General features: G+C 40.8%; 1 protein-coding gene across 1 annotated transcript in view; it reads left to right on the top strand.

Moving 5' to 3' along the window:
- The first annotated feature begins 6,452 nt into the window (after positions 1–6,452).
- The window catches only part of LOC139720561 (inhibitor of nuclear factor kappa-B kinase subunit alpha-like), a 43,838-nt gene continuing 34,962 nt past the window's right edge, over positions 6,453–15,328 (top strand). The window contains exon 1 of the mRNA XM_071631913.1: positions 6,453–6,508. The gene's annotated coding sequence lies outside the window, so the exon portion shown is untranslated. The remainder of the gene's footprint in view (positions 6,509–15,328) is intronic.

The following is a 15,328-nucleotide window of genomic DNA, read 5'->3' as shown; positions in this document are numbered from 1 at the left end:
ACTCGGCCCTATTTCAGACAATTTACACGCAGTTCGTGATCGCCATATTCTATACATAGGTGCTTGCTGGCGCACAGTAATTTTGCATGTACGCCAAAGAGGTTCTTTGATGTGCGCGTTGTATCAACTCGGACCATAACTGCGACTAGCCAGAACACGAAGCGCTACAGGCTGCTCCCATAGTACAATACCGTACAATCCAGAAGGACAACTCAGCCCCGCCATCAAAGCGAGGCCGAGTTGTCCCTGAGTCCGAGTTTAGCCTGACCCCGATCGGGTAAGTTCTGAGACTGCGACTCCGGCGAATCTTTTCGGTTAATATTTCGCATTTTCGTCGTAACCCATCAAATATCTTGTTATTACAGCATTATTCCACACATTTCTTAGGCATACGTGCACATTCGGGAGCGAACTTTGACAACTTTTGCAGGCGTACCAGAACTATGTTTTGGCTATAAAGTTTGATCTACTGTACTTTGAAGACACAAATCCAATTCTTGCAAATCATGTATCCTACGGTACCATACAGGGACATATGTAGTTCAGTCTTCATGCACATCTTGAACTCTTGCTATATTGGGAGTCATATCGCACACGAGCTGCCACATCACTCTAGGTACTAAGCGGAAAGATATGTCAACTATTACTTGTTTTCAGTATTTTTTACTGTTTTTATGCCAGAAATACTGCAGAATTCCTGGAAAAGTACTGTTTTTAGGTCACCTGAGCCAAAGACTCAAGTGTGCTATCGTGATCACTCTTCATCTAGTGTCAGGCATGCGTCGTGCATTTTACATTTTGCATTTTTATCTTTTTATCTTTCTCATTTTACATTTTACATTTTTATCTTCTTGAAAACCCCATAACCAATTTTCTACAAACTCAGCAGGTAGCATGCCTCGGGGGATCGGATCTCAATTTGTTCAAATGAGCACCATGCCCCACCTGGGGGCCCCAGAGGGGGCCCAAACACCCCAAAAAACATGTAAGGAATCTTTAAAATCTTCTTCTCTAGAACCAGAAGTGATAGCTCTAGCTAAGTCAGTACTGTGAGTTAATCAATGACTGTAGTTTCAAGTTTGTTCATGGCGGAAATAAGGGTGCCCCCCTTGGAACCCAGGGGAGGGGTCCAAATGGGGGCCTAAATTTTACATTTTCATCTTCTTGAAAACCCAATGATAAATTGTCACCAAACTTGGCAAGTAGCATCCCTAGGGGCTAGGGAGATAGGATCTGAATTCATTCAAATGGGTACCATGCCCCACCTAGGTGGGGGCCCCCATGAGGGGGGGGGGGGCACCCCTCCCCCCCCCCCAAAAAAAAAAATAAATTATGGAATCTTGAAAAATATTCTGTAGAACCAAAAGTGATAGGACTACTTAAGTTGATGAGTGATGAGTTAGTACATTAATGACTGTTGTCATTTCGAGTTTGTTCATGGCGGAATCAAGTGTGCCCCCTTGGAACCCAGGGGAGGGGTCCAAATGGGGGCCTAAATTTTACATTTTCATCTTTTTCCTGAAAACCCAGTGATGAATTTTCACCAAACTTGGCAGGTAGCATCCCTAGGGGTTAGGGAGATACTGTAGGATCTCAGTTTATTCAAATAAGCACCATTGCCTCACCTAGTAGGTAGGGGCCCCATGGGGGCCCACTCCTCCCCCTAAATGAAGGAATCTTTAAAAATCTGTTGTAGAACCAGAAGTGATAGGACTACAATGTAAGTTAATAAGTGATGAGTTAGTACATGTACATTAATCAGTGGTAGATCCAGAGGGGGGCGCACCGTGCACTTTTTATTTTAGATATAAAAAGAAAAAATGGGGGGTTGCGTGCGCCTCCCCTTTAATTTTGTATCTAGGCGCCTTCCCCTTAAGGAACTCCTGGATCCGCCCCTGTTAATGACTGTTGTCTTAAGTTTGTTCATGGTGGATCGGGGGGGGGGGGGGGGGGGGGGAGGGGTTTAAATGGGGACTTACGTTGTGCATGCTTATCTTCCTTAAATTTAAAAAAAAACAAAACCACTTCATTAATTTTTACCAAACTTGACAGGTGCACATGCTTAGGGGGTTAGGATCTCGATTTATACAACTGAGCACCCATGCTCCCCTTGGGAGCCCCCAGGGACCCCAACCCCCTTGCCCCCCCCCCCCCCCCCCCCAAGTAAAGGAAATTACACATCTTCTCTATAACCAGAAGTGATAATGTGAAGTCAATACTATGAGTTAGTACATTGATGACTGTATACTTTCAAGTTTGTTCATTACAGATCCAGGGGTGCCCCGCCCCCTTTGGAGCTGGGGGGGGGGGGGGGGGGGGGGGGTTGGGAGGAGGGGTCCAAATGCATGCCTACAATGTACAGTTTCATTCTTCTTGAAATTAATGAAAACAACATGATGGATTTTCACTACACTTGGCAGGTGGCATTCCCAGGGGGACAGGATCTCAATTTGCTTAAATTGGCACCATGCTCCCCTTGGGACACTAATCTCCCATATTAAGGAACATTCAAAATATTCTTCTCTAAAATCAGAAGTGATAGAGCTTTAAGTCTTTTCTTTTTTTAGATTGCGTAGTCAAACTTTCTGAGTACAGTGTACTTGGTAGGATGGAATATGCACATGGACACCATGCCGTCAGCTCTCAAAGCTGCCCCGCCCCCAAGTTTACAATGTTCTGTGGTAAGAGTCTGCAAGAATGCGTGGAAGGTGAACATGCAATACTCAGGTGAGCGCAAGACCTCCGCGTCTCTTGTTGTGACCTCCTGCTCGTCTTGATGCCATTAAAAGCACACCAAGTGGAAATAGGTGTTTCTGTTTAGAGCTTATTCTGAATGTGCATTATGAGTTTTGAGTTTCATTTGATGTACATTTTTAACTGTATGAATATTTCATCAGATGTACAATGTAACTGTATCAATCAAGGTAGGGGCAATAGTTTACTGTAAAACAAAGAATGTTCGCGTGCATTTTAATTTGGCTCCAATTCTCAAAGATTTCATGCCACGAAATAACATATCCTGTTTTACAGTATGAAAATGTGATTTGTTGTTTATAATATTCTCTATGGGAATAAAAACAGAGGAAATATTGTGGGAATGTGTAGAGATAGTCATATCATTTTGAGTAGGGCCTACAGAACAGGAACATACTCATACAGAGATTATGACTGTCATGACAGTCACACACACACACACACACACACACACGCACAAAAGCATGCGTACAGGAGAATTCACACGTAGCACGTAAACTTCAACATACACCTTGTAGTGCACAAGGGACATTATTGTCTAAGTACATGTAGGTCCAGCCATGTCAAGTACTTTCCACTTGCATGACTATAGTGCAATTATTGAGTATATCATGTATAATGACTAATTAGTATAGTGTAAGTGTTTCTTTTTTTAGCTTATGGCTCAAGTGAGCTCAACATTGCAATTGCTCACTGTCCAGCATCCATTAACAATGAATAAGTTTTCACATTTTCATGGCCTTCTTGAAAATTGGTGGCTGGATTTTGCCCAAACACAGTACATTGTACAGTTGTACTGTGATCAGGAATCATCAATGGGGGAAGGGGATCATAATGGTGCACAAGGGCGGGGGGGGGGGGGGGGGGGGGGGTCCCTTAGGGTAGGCCGAAATGCACAAGCGACATTGTATAGCAAACTTTCATGATTTTTGACACTTTTATCTTCTTTTACAGAACTGGGGATAGGTTTTAACCAAATTTGGCAGGAATAATCAATGGAGGGGAGGGGATTATAGCTCATACAAATGGTGGTGGTGCCCCAGAGGGGGCCCATATATTGGGGCCCATAGGATGGGATCCAAATATCCCAAAATAATGAGCTAAATTTCGTAATTATTGACATTTTCATATCTAATGTTCAAGTAGGGAGATGTTGTCCCAGGGTTCTGCAGCAATCCCTGAATCTCAGGATTTTGAAATTAGTATTCCTCAGGTTGAATACCATATAAAAGGTAAAATGTGCTGCTTGGATGAGTGCTAAGCTGCTGGCTAGGCACATGGGTCTTATAAATGCTGTTGTAGTGTTAGGTTGGATGTACCATTAGATCATTGATAAATACTATCGTAAATATAGATTATAAAAACATTTGTCAGGGTCATGTATTCAGTTTACTGTCTCCATGACATCATGAATAGCAAAGTGGGTCTGTTGTGACTGTACAATTTGTACTTACTCCTGTAGTGCTGGCTATCCTACAGTGTGGATTATTTTGACAGAGGTTCATGTGACATACTGCATGCTCTTTTTGTTACTTTAAGCATTGCTTTGATTTGCTCTCAATAGCCATTCATATTCCGAGACTACATCGAGGTCATGTTAACCACGAAACATGCACCAGATATTAAATTTAACCGTTTGTTTTCACGAGGCAAACAGATGCGTACTTACTGAGCATTGAAAGAAAAAACAAATTACATCTAGAGTACTTCCTACTCATCTCCATTCACAAAAATAATAGCTAGTTTTTATGTAGCACATTTCACACATGCGCTTTACAGACTATTACTACCCCATGCATATACCTACAATGTAGATCTACATGTACAGTACATGTATGTGCAACCTAGAGCAGAGTATGATGTGATACAGAGACTCCAACTCTCCCGCCAAAAGCCCATTTTTGCAAAATCTCCCGTTCTCCCGCTTGAGATGCAATTTCTCCCGCCCTGGCTCTGTGTCTCCCGCTTGAATGATATCTTACTTAGTATCATCGTATGTCAAAAAATCAGCATGAGATGGCGCGAGAGAGCATCTGAAACCCTAAAGCTTCCAGGGCCCGCTTAACCCGGTGAGGACATTTTGATTTTGCTACAACACGCATTTCCCATTGACGCTTGCCCGTGTATACTCGGGACTCGTCCTCAATGGGTTTAGGGCCCTGGACCCAGGCCGCAAGGGACTTCGCACTCGTGATGTGCGCTTTGCACACATAAATTTGGATTCTCCCGTTTGCAAGGGGTTTCAGGCAGGAGAATCTCCAGATCAGAAGGTGCTTGGGGTTGGAGTCTCTGGTGATATACATTTTTCAAATAGAGTAGATGACAAATCGGTGCCATTTATGGACAGGAGCAGTAGAGAATACTGGCAGTAATAAATCAGTTTGCCATTCAGTATGTTGAACATGCTTCAAGTGTCAATGCCTAAGAGTGCTCTTCACCATCTAATATGTTGCAGTGCAGCTCTGGCGTATTCAGTTTTACTGACGGTGAATATGACCAAATTAAACTCCACTATTACTACCTACAAGATGTACCTTGGTGGCAGCTAGACTTCATGGTTTCATGGTTTTGTCTTTGGCAAGTTACACAAACGTGTGTAACAGACTGTCATATTCTTCTTGATCGTCAGTCATGTCAAGGGGTAGATGTTATAAAATAAAAAAAATGTCTCATTCATGCAAGTTTGATTTTTCCTGTGCTCTGTCAGCTCAGCTATAATTTCCCACCCCTGTGCATTGCAATAAATTTATTACAGTACTGTAAAACCAGAAGATTTGTTGTATTTGCACATTTTGCAAGGAGCCAAGATTATAGCCAAATCAAAATGCGTGTGAAAGATCTTGTCTACACTATAATGCATTGAATGCCAGTGGCAGCTCGCTATAAAATGACATTGTGAAAAAGGCTGTCGACTCCAATTAACAAAAATTGCATGCCACAAATATTACTCAATGGTCTCACAGTACTTTGAGACTCATTCAATGCACACCTGCTATGACGTCTACAGAGACTCCAACTCTCCCGTTTTCGACGGGAGATCTCCCGCCGAAATCCCATTTTTGCAAAATCTCCCGTTCTCCCGCTTGAGATTTAATTTTTCCCGCCCTGGCTCTGTGTCTCCCGCTTGAAATGATTTCTTACTTAATATCATTGTATGTTGAAAAAATTAGCCTTAGATAGCACAAGAGAGCATCTAGAACCCTAGAGCAAGGAACTTCGCACATATCAAATTGGAGTCTCCCGTTTGCTAGGGGTTTCAGGCGGGAGAGTCTCCCGATCAGAAGGTGCTTAGGGTTGGAGTCTCTGCGTCTATAGATGTTCTCTGGACTGTGTGTCCCAATATCATAGCATGTGTTGTGTATCTGTGTCCTAATTATATGCAATACTGTATCACATCACTATGATAGCTCTGCCTCCCTTTCTCCCTCTCCGCCTCTCTCTCTCTTTCTGTCTCTCGCTGTGTTTCAGTCTTTTCCTTTGCCAAGGTTTCTCACATACCTAAAATGCATCTAGATGTAAACCTTGTGAACCCCCAAACATAGCTCTATAAATAGAACATTACATTTGTAGATGCTGCTTAATGGGGAGTTCCCCCAGCCATCAGTAAAATGTAGAGAGTAGTTGTAGAATCTGTACTACACTGCATTGTACACTGTACATTTAATATGGGGCATCATCTACATTGTGCAAATGTGCATCTCGGTTGTCTGCATTGTTTGGCCATCAGCATTTTCAAGTAGTGCTCACACATCCTGTAAGTTGAGACAGCTTTTTACATTATTGGTGATAATCACACTAAAATATGGTATTGTGTATTTTCAGCTGACTCTGTCTGCATTCCTTGTTCAAGATTTTTCAGATAATTGGTTTCTTTGCTCAAGGGCCACAATAAATTCCACAAATCTAACATAGGGCTGTCGATTTATGTACTACATGATGTGAAATTTTGAAAATCGTCTGGAATGCCCCTTTAATTTTTCCTGTGCTCTGTCAGCTCAGTTGTAATATCTAACCCCTGTGCTTTTGCAATAAATCTAGAAATCCAGAAAATTTCTAATATTTGCACGTTTTGCAAGGAGCCAAGATTAGCCAAATCAAAATGTGTGTGAAAGATCTTGTCTACACTGTATGCATTGAATGCCAGTGGCAGCTCGCAAAAATGACATTGTGAAAAAGGCTGTCGACTCCAATTAACAAAAATTCCATGCCACAAATATTACTGGTCTTAAGGGCTTTTTACACTTGCAAATTTTTGCTTAGTCCCGTACCAACGGTGGGGCTAAGGGGGGGCCTTAGCCCCACCGTTGGTACCGGACTTTCCTTAGCCCACTTTCTGTTTACACTTGTTTTTGCCAAAGTGGGTTAGCCCCACTGATAGTCCCGTACTATCTGGCCCTGCAAAATAGCAGGGTTAGCCAAGCAAGCGAATGTAAACAGAACGAAAAAAAAATCCTGGACTAAGAGACAGAGACGAAGTCCGTCCCCCCACTGATCAATCAGAAACGAGGTAATTAAGTGCTGCCAGGTGCGTGCGTGTACGTGTACAGTGCACAGCGTAATCATGAATATTCATGTGGTTTGGAAAGCAGGGGACTAAGAAATACGAGTGTAAAAAGGTCAATTTTCTCCTTAGCCCCGGACAAGAGCTTAGTACGGGACTTATTGGCGAGTGTAAAAGGCTGAAAAAATTGGTACGGAACTAACGATAGTCCTGGATCAGAGAAAGCACGGGGTTCAGAAACACAAGTGTAAAAAGGGCTTTATACAGTACCAATACTTTGAGACTCATTCAATGCACACCTGCTATGACGTCTATTGATGTTCTCTGGTCCTGTGTGTCCCAATATCATAGCATGTGTTGTGTATCTGTGTCCTAATTGTACATGCAATATCACATTGATCACTATGATAGCTCTGCCTCCCTTTCTCCCTCTCTCATCTCTCTCTCTTTCTGTCTCTCACTGTGTTTCAGTCTTTTCCTTTGCCATGGTTTTTCACGCTAGATGTACACTGTAAACCTTGTGAATCCCCAAACACTCTGTAAATGGAACATTAGATGCTGCTTTAATGGGGAGTTCCCCCAGCCATCAGTAAAATGTAGAGAGTAAAGGTAGAATCTATGCTACCCTATCCCATTGTAAATTTTGTATGGGGCATCTACGATGTACAACTGTGTATCTCAATTGTCTGCATTGTTTGGCTTTCTGCATTTTCAAGTAGTGCTCACATCCTGTAAGTTGAGATAGCTTTTTACATTATTGGTGATAATCACACTGATTATGGTATTGTGTATTTTCAGCTGGCTCTGTCTGCATTCCTTGTACCAGGTCAGGGGTGGTCCACAACTTGAAATTTGAGCATGTTGCAAGCTCTGAATCTGAGAATATTGCAGAAATTGTATGTGTGCAGAGCGCACATCACAAGCACTTCCAGTGTACAACTGCAGTACAGTACGCAATATTTCACAGCTTATCTCTCCTTGTGCTGCTTACATTCAGTGTTCTCTCTCATGTTTTGCAAACAAATATCGTAAGTACTAGGTACACATGTAGTTTGATGTGTCTTACGTTTTGCACATGTTTTTCACATGTTTGCATACATTTTATTTTGAGCTTGTTGCAAATTCTTTAGGATGTTGCAGAGCATATATTGCTGGCTTTTTAGGATGTTGCACTTGAAATTTGAGCATTTTGCAGCAACATGCTGAAACCCCTTGTGGACCACCCTGCCAGGTCCAAGTTATTTCCGCCGTATGTGTACAACAAGTTTTAGTACAGTACTGCTAGTATTACCATCGTGTATTTACCATATCTTCTGTATATGATTACTACTGCAGCCACAACTGTTTATCAGTCTTTAAAATCCTCTTCCTCCTCTTCTTCTTCCTCCTCCTCCTAACCCCACCCTACCACCACCACTTCCACTACTACTGCCACTATACTACTGCTGCTACTACTACTACTACTACTACTAATACTAATACTACTATTACTACTACTACTACTACTACTACTACTACTAATACTAATACTACTATTACTACTACTACTACTACTACTGCTACTACTTCTACTACTACTACTACTACTACTAATACTAATGCTGCTACTACCATGTGCTACTACGTTCTACTACTACTAAAGTTACTGCTACTACCTCAAATTACATGTATTTTACTACACAAACTTGTACGCTACTACCTCAAATTACATGTCTTTTACTACACATACTTGTACCACCATTATAGTCCAGTCAATCTAGCGCTTTTTAGGGGGTAACCCACCACTAATTGCAACAGTAGGAATTTCACTGCAATGCAAGTCGTTGAGGCCTCCTGAACACCATACTAAAAGTCCCCAAAAATCCAGTGGGGCAAAATAGTAAAATTTGCATAATATGCAAATTAGCACCTGTAATGAGAGAAAATTGACAGATCTCAGCTTCCCATTATCCAGTTTAAAAGATTTAAATGTATAAACTTATATTTTGTAGGTCAATGAACACCATGGATGCCTTTTCGAATTGGTCATACGAAAATAATTTACATAAAATGCAAATTAGCGGTAACTGTAAGAGTGCATTCATAACAGCAGTATATACTCACGTTGGCATAATGCACGTTTTTCATATGGGAACGCGGGGTTGAGGGGGTAACTGGGCGCCTCTCAAGTGGCCGCTTTAAATTTGCACCTCTTTTTACTATATAAGTATTGTGGGGGTAAAGCAATGTCTCCTGTATTGATTACATTGCATTTCTTGGAAACAAAAGTACCCTTGCTATAAGGCACAATTGAATTTTGACAGCATGTACCTTTGTAAAATATATATTCACGTTATATGATTATGTTTTCTATATTGCCAAGAGGATAAAGGGCATTTTAGGGGCACACGCCACAGGATCGCCCTTCAATAAGCACCCTCTTTATTGTGTAGATCTTGTAAAGCAAATCTTCTTCTATCATTTTCATGACTTTTCATTTAAAAATAAGAACGTATTTGCTGTATTGCCGGACTTACTTTTAAAACCATTCTCGCTAGAACAACTGTATTTGCGTTGCTAATATCCATATTTTGTAATAAAGGGCGTGAGCGTAGGTGTAAATTTAGACACCTCCCCAGAGATTACCTTTGAATGTTCACTTTTTGACAATGCAGTTATTGTAGAGCAATGTTTCCTCTATTAATTAGTTGCATTTTTTGGAAACAAAAGTGCCTTTGCTATTCGGCATGATGGAATTTCGAAAAGTTGTACGTTTGGAACATAAGTATTCGCGTTATATGATATTATATGTTTTCTATATTGCCGTGAGGGTGGAATATTTTATTGGCACATCCCACAGGGTTGACGTTTACTGCGCACCCTCTTCACTGTATAGATCTTGTATTACAAGAGTTAAGTCTCTTCTATCATTTCCATTGCTTGTCATCGATGAAAATTGTTAGTGTTGCCGGGACTACTTTTACAACCATTCACGCTAGAACAACGGTATTTCCATTGCTAATATCTGTGTTTTGCAATAAGGGGACGTGAGCGTAGGTGTGAATTTGGACACTTTCCAAGGGATTGATTTTGAATGTTCACCCTCTTGACAATATAGTTATTGTAGAGCAATGTCTCCTCTATTAATTAGTTGTATTTTTTGGAAACAAAAGTGCCTTCGCTATACGGCATGATGGAATTTTAAAAACATGTACGTTTGGAACATATATATATTTGCGTTATATGATATTATATGTTTTCTATATTGCCGTGAGGGTGGAATATCTTTTGGCACATCCCACAGGGTTGCCATTTAATGTGCATCCTCTTCACTGTGTAGATCTTGTAAAGTTACGTCACTTCTATCATTTCCATGACTTTTCATTGATAAAAAGTGTATTTGCTGTATTGCCAGGACTACTTTTAAAACCATCCACGCTAGAACAACGGTGTTTACGTTGCTAATATCTGTGTTTTGTCTGAAGGTGGCGTGAGCATAGGTGTAAGTTTGGACCATTCCCCAGGGATTGTCTTTTAATGTTCACCCTTTTGACAATATAGATATTGTAGACCGATGTCTCCTCTATTAACTACAATGTATTTTTGAAAACAAAACTGCCCTTGATGTACGGCACGATCGAAGTTGGAAAACATGTACGTTTGGAACATATAGTATATTCGCGTTAATGATATTCAATGTTTTCTATATTGCCATGAGGGTGGTGTACTTTGGAGCACATCCCACAGGATTGGCATTTAATGTACATCCTCTCACTGAATAGATATTGTGAAGCAATGCTTCTTCTATCATTTCCACGACATTCATTGATATAAAAGTGTGTAGCTGTATTGCTGGAACTACTTCTAAAACCATGCACGAAAGAACGTCGGTGATTAATGTAGAGCAATTTTTCTTCTTGTAATTATATTCCATTTCTTGAAAACAAAAGGGCAATTGCTGTACAACCGTAACGACTATGTGAAGGCACGGAAAATAGGAACATAATTATTCGTGCTATATGTTAGTGCATGTTTCCTATATTGCCCTAGGGGTTGGATGATTTTGAACACATCCCACTTGGTTGCCTTTGAATGTGCATTCCTTTGACTATATGATTATTGTAAAGCAGTGTCTCTACCATTTACAAATCATGAAAAGTAAAGTGTCTTTATTTACCACCCGGCAAAACGACTTTCTACATGCATGTACAACTGAGTTTGCCCTGGCATACTGTATAATGCATGTTTACCGGTCACGGTAGGGGTGATCTGGGCACTTCCCAAGGGCTTGCCTTTTTTGACAAAATAAATATTGTAAAGCAATGTCTCCTATATTACCTTGATTGCATTTTACGAAAATAAAAGCGTATGTGCTAGACAGGCGGAAGAACTATTCAGAGGCATGTACCCATGGAACATTTTTCGCGGTTGTATACACTGCATGTTTTTCATTGCCTTTAGGATGCATGGGGTTACTTTGAGCACCTCCCACAAAGTGGTCTCTGCAAGTGAACCCTTTGGACTGTATAGATATTGTAGATCAATTTTGTTATTTCATCATTACCCCGGCAATTTTTATAGAAATAAAAGTATCTTGATATGACAGGAATTCAATTCAATACAATTCAATTCAATTTTTATTTCATTTTCGACAAGAGCATATAGACATCACTTTTTTTTTTTGTAACAGAAAATGAGCTAGGTGAGTAAAACTATGAGGATGAAAAGAATGTACAATGATTGTAGCACCTTACATTAATAATACATAGTCATAAAGCTAAAGTGATAGTCTTTAAACTCAAGGAACGACCTTTTTTGAGACATGCACTTTTGGAACGCCTGTAATTGCGTTGTTATTTGCGTTTTAAGGGTCATGGTTTGTATGGAGGCAATTAATGTGGGCACTTCCCATATAGTAGGCTCCCTTCGAATGATCACCACTTTAACTATGTCAGTGTAAGTCAAAATTGCAGAGCAATATAATCTTCTGCTAACCCCATTGACTTAATTTCATTAAATAAAAGTTTCTTTGCTAGAGGACCAGAAGGACTGTTTAAAGATAATAGTTACGTTCAGACGGGAGCCCTTAACCTCGAAGTTAGGAAACTTCGAGGTTAGAGCTTGTAGTTAGGGACCGTGAAGACGCACTCGTAGTTAGCAAACCTCGAGGTTTGCTCGATGTTTCGAGCCACGAGAAATCTTATGGTTAGCGCTCTAACCACGAGCCGCGGGGGGTCCCCACTCGTAGTTAAGCACCGTGTGGACACAAAAAACAACGAACTCGAAGTTAAGAGTGACCTCGCCGTAAACTCCAGCCCCCACAATTTCCCTCTGCTTCCGGGTCAACCTCCCAAACGTACACCACAAATACACTACACGTGAAAAACCTATGACGCACGACACAACAACATCATCTTTTCTTCCCATGCGCTTGATCTCTGAAACTGAACACGTCAAACTCGCTACTGTATTTATATTCTTCTCCGACGCTAAAAAAATGTTTTCGACGAATATCTTCATAAAGGCATAAAGTCATCAGTGCAGTGCTATCTCTGCAGTGTAAGTGAGTCCGACAGGGTTGGACTATAGAATAAATAGACGCCTTGTTAGCAGTGTGGGCTGAAACTTCCGCTTTTGTGGTTTTAACATCGAGTGGGACCCACTCGTAGTTACGGGGGGGCAGAAGCTTAACCTCGAGGTTTCGTAACCTCTAGGTTAAGATTCGTCGTGTGGACACACGTCGTAGTTAGGGGGCAAGAGCTAAACCTCGAGGTTTCCTAACCTCGAGGTTAGGGCCTGCCGTCTGAACATAACTAATAAAAAGTTTTGGTACCTCAAAAGTGTCCTTGAATTTCCTTGTCTTAGTTTGTGTTTCAGGTTAAAGTACCTTTCATATAACTAACACTGTGAGACTTACTCGCCCCAAAGTGCTCTTATGTCTTAGTAATCATGCAATTAACTGCGACCAGCAGCCCCATGTATACGCATAGCGACCAGCAGTCCCATACTGGTAGCGTAATCGGGCTTCGCATTGTAGCATTCAGGATCATGACAGATTTAGTATCGCAGGGTAAATGTCAACTTAAAATCCCATAAATTCTTCAATTTGAAGACTTACCAATTAAGTTGAAGTATTGAAAACAGGCTTCGGGCAACGTTTGGTTCTGCCTATAGTCCCTTTCTGTTCGAATTGATGACTGAATGTGACTCGGTCGACAGGACCTTAGGAGAGCTACATACAGTACGCTGAATACTACAGCCAGTGCATGCGAACACATCACATGCACACAAATTTCAAATCCATGAACGGATAAGATGTTTGTGTGCGCATGCGCTGGCCATGGTATCCAGTGTTTGTACAATGTAGCTCTCCCAAGGTCCTCTCGACCGAGTCACATTCAGTCATCAATTCGAACAGAAAGGGACTATTGGCAGAACCAAACGTTGTTCGAAGCCTGTTTTCAATACTTCAACTTAATTGGTAAGTCTTCAAATCGAAGAAATTTTTGGATTTTAAGTTGACATTTACCCGCGATACTAATTCTGTCATGATCCTGAATGCTACAATGCGAAGCCCCATTACGCTATGCGTATGGGGCTGCTGGTCGCAGTTAGCTATGCGTACAATGGGCTGCACGCTGCTGGTCGCAGTCAGTGGTTTCGTACAATATTTATCGACGCTGTACAGCGTTGGCTCTGGTACAAAACCATTATTGCATGATTACAAAGACATGAGAGCACTTTGGGGCGAGTAATTCTCACAGACAACGTACTTTAACCTGAAACACAAACCAAGACAAGGAAATTCAGGGAAGCTTTTGAGGTACCAAAACTTTTTGTTATCTTTAAAGGCATGTACCCATAGAACATTATTATGTATTTGCATTGGTACATGATTATTGCATTTCTTAGACTGCCTTTGGGTGGGGTAATTTTGGGCACCCTCCACGTGGTTGCCTTCGTATGTGAACCATTTTCACCTTATAGATATTGTAGAACAATAATTCTTCTTTAACTTCCATTGAATTTTAATGGAAAGAAAACGAAAAAGACGTTAGAGAGGTTTTTCCGCTTCAAACAGCTGTATTCATGTGTGTTTAATTACTAACTGACATTGTAAACATAGCTTTCAACACTTTCGGTGTTCCAATCTGAAACCTAGAAGCATAGTTTTCATGGAAACACTATCTTTATCATTATGGGAGCTAATTTGCATACTATGCAAATGAGGCCCAGATTATGTACAATGAAATGTTTGCATCGCACTAACTGACATTGTAAACATAGGTTTCAACACTTTCGGTGTTCCAATCTGTAACCTAGAAGCCAAGTTTTCATGGAAACACTATCTTTATCATTATGGGAGCTAATTTGCATACTATGAAAATGAGGCCCAGATTATGTACAATGAAATGTTTGCATCGCACTAACTGACATTGTAAACATAGGTTTCAACACTTTCGGTGTTCCAATCTGTAACCTAGAAGCCAAGTTTTCATGGAAACACTATCTTTATCATTATGGGAGCTAATTTGCATACTATGCAAATGAGGCCCAGATTGTGTACATGGAAATGTTTGCATCGCACTAACTGACATTGTAAACATAGGTTTCAACACTTTTGGTGTTCCAATCTGAAACCTGGAAGCATAGTTTTCCTGGAAACACTGAATTTTTATCATTATGGGAGCTAATTTGCACATTGTGCAAATGAGGCCCAGATTATGTACATGGAAATGTCTGCATCGCACTAACTGACATTGTAAACATAGGTTTCAACACTTTCGGTGTTCCAATCTGAAACCTAGAAGCCTAGTTTTCATGGAAACACTGTATTTTTATCATTATGGGAGCTAATTTGCATGTTATGCAGATTTAGCCAGTTTGCCCCACTGGATTTCTTGGGACTTTTAGTATGGTGTTTAGGAGCCCATAACAAGTTGCACTGCAGTGGAATTCCTACTGTTGCAGTTAGTGGTGGGTGAAACCCTATTTTGACTGGACTTACTTTAACTTCATTTTGATTTAAAGATTGTAGTTGCGCTTTCATATGACTTTCAATATCATGCCAATGTGCAGTATTCTTTCATCCAA

Source organism: Diadema antillarum, unplaced genomic scaffold (assembly GCF_040938485.1).
Source record: "Diadema antillarum isolate AM-2024a unplaced genomic scaffold, OU_Dant_1.0 scf00000129, whole genome shotgun sequence".
NCBI lineage: Eukaryota > Metazoa > Echinodermata > Echinoidea > Diadematoida > Diadematidae > Diadema > Diadema antillarum.
Note: the sequence above shows the minus strand (reverse complement) of the source record. Positions and strands in the feature narration are given on the sequence as shown.